This window comes from Myotis davidii, unplaced genomic scaffold (genome assembly GCF_000327345.1).
Source record: "Myotis davidii unplaced genomic scaffold, ASM32734v1 scaffold83, whole genome shotgun sequence".
NCBI lineage: Eukaryota > Metazoa > Chordata > Mammalia > Chiroptera > Vespertilionidae > Myotis > Myotis davidii.
The window spans coordinates 1064948-1067421 of record NW_006294121.1 but is presented as its reverse complement, the minus strand read 5'-3'; the positions used below and the strand labels follow the sequence as shown (position 1 = coordinate 1067421).

Genomic DNA, 2474 nt, shown 5'->3' with positions numbered 1-2474 from the left:
GGAAGATGATGATGATAGCTGACATTTTGGGGCACTTATATGTGCCAGGCAGTTCTAAGTTTTTTCTATGCAACAAAGCATTTAACACAACAAGTCTTTGAGTTAGGTACTACTTTGTCCTGTTTTACGGATGAGCAGCTGAGATTCAAGTTGGAAGCTAAGACACAGATTAGATTATTACATATCTAAGTGGTAGAGATCTGGTTTGAATACTCAGATTTTCAGAGCCTTGCTTCTGGCTAGATGTGAAGAAAAATCTCTCCTCTTTAGAATTTTTAGATAGCGAGCAAAATGTCTTATTTCCAACAAATGTCTAAAAGCTAAAATTGTGAAGTTAACTATAAACAAGGGTTTGTTAATATAATTAGAAATAAATGCAAATGCTCAAATGATTCAGCATGGTTCATTTTGTTGTGTTGAATTGGGGTACTTGAGGTCTTGCAGGATTATACCAGGTAAGGCAACATTACAGATTACTCACAGCAATAAAGAAGTTCCATATATGTGCTTATTTAAATTTAAAAAGTGAAAATAAGTGTATTTGATGCATTTCCTAGTTTAATAAATATACTATTAAAGGTATAAGTTTAAAAATATACTTCAAGGACCTCTCTAAGTATTCTAATATAAATAAAGTATATGTTAAGCATGCAGAATGTAAGTTAAACTATTCCTCTTCTTTAAAATCTCTATGTATGCTGATCTGTGTGTTTGTCTGATGTTCATTAATGGTGCTTGTGTTTAAATGATGCCAGTTGTTTAGGTGTGAGATTTGATGGTGCCCTGAGTGCCTCTTTCTCCTTAGTTCTTTTATAGACACCTGGTTGCAAAATGCCCAGTTGGTGTGTGAATTAAGTATTGTAAAATTTCTCAACTCAGGGCTCAAAACTTCTGAAATAGACATACCTTCTGGTATATTTCATACATTTGCCATCCACCTCATATGCTTCAGGACTTATTTAATAGAATGATCAGGACAATGATAACAAGGGTTCTCATTACCAGCATGTGGTCACTCCTGATGCTTGGCCTTTGCTTTCCTGGCATCTCTAGGGAACAAAGGCAGTGGTCGTGAGCCAGGTGTGAAGACTTAGCAGCCTTCTCATATGCTTGTACAGGCAGCACTGGCTCACCGGAATGAAAATGAAAATAGCCTTATATAGTTGATACTGCTAACTAATAATTCTAATAGGCAGTTTTTTCCCCACTATGTATTAACAGTATTTGTAAGTATGACATTATTAAATGAGGTGAAAATATGAATAAGAACCTGTCATAAAATAAAGTATGAAATACTTTCTGTAAAATCAAAGATCTGAGTACACCTCTTGATTTCTTTGCTTACTATCCCCTTACCCAACTTATAGGAAAATCCTTTGAGCTGTCTTTGCTCATTCATTACTTAGCCTAGGCCAATTAAGGCTAATTTTATACTTTTGATCTCCCCATACAACATTGATGCCTCAAACATACATTAACCCTGGATAGACCAGTTGGCATGGCCATAATATCATATCTAAACTTCCTTGATTCTTGGGAGAAGAAGGGAATTCAAGAAAAAAGAATCCTGTTTATCCATGTGTTATATTAAGCTATCCTAGAAGTCAGATTGAAGGTAAAAAAAGGTTTTTTTCATGTTGAGGCTCAGTTGCATTCTTAGTCCCATAGGTGACTTCCCTTCGCAAATGTCAAGTCCAGAGTACCTGTGTACTCAGTGGGAGCAACACGTGCAAAATGACCATTACCCCTAATCACAGCAAGTGGTTTTCAATCATCAGTAAAAACAACCACAAAACAATAATTGTCATTATTTATTGAGCTCTGTTGTACACTTAATAAAATTAAACTCTTGATCTGTCTGCTAATGATACTACAATCTGTAAATGATACCACAATCCTCCCTGGTGATTATACTGGATACCTGAATGTGATCTTTCACAATTCTTTCTATCTGGTCTCCCATATCCAACCAATTACCAAGTCTGCTCCTTACCACGACCCCGTAGAGCAGTCAGTATCATCTTATGAAAATATAAAGCTGATTGTGTTACCTGCACTTAAACCCTTCAGTAGCTTTCTCTTCTGTTAGTTAAGAAACAAACTCTTTCCTTGGTATAGAAGATCTGGTCCTGACTCTGATTAAACCTCAGCCTCCCTCTTACTACTCCTGTTTTAATCACTGTATTCTTTTCTCTGATCTTATTCACCAAGTTTTTCTCATCATTGGACTACTGTATAAATGGTTGTTTCTACCTGGGACTCTGCCCAACTCTTCTTTGCCCCCAACCTAGCTCCTACTTCATATCTTTTTTATTGTTTAAAGTATTACAAATAGTAGTACATATGACTCCTTTTTCCCCATTGACCTCCTCCTGGACTCCCCTACCCCTCAGCACATGCCCTCACCCCCTTCCAGTGTCTGTGTCCATTGGTTATGCTTATATGCATGCATACAAGTCCTTCGGTTGATCTCT

The 2474-nt window shown here is 36.7% G+C and overlaps 1 protein-coding gene across 1 annotated transcript in view; it reads left to right on the top strand.

The window, feature by feature from the left end:
- The window catches only part of RFX3 (regulatory factor X3), a 147071-nt gene that overhangs the window by 127962 nt on the left and 16635 nt on the right, over positions 1–2474 (top strand). The window lies entirely within an intron of this gene.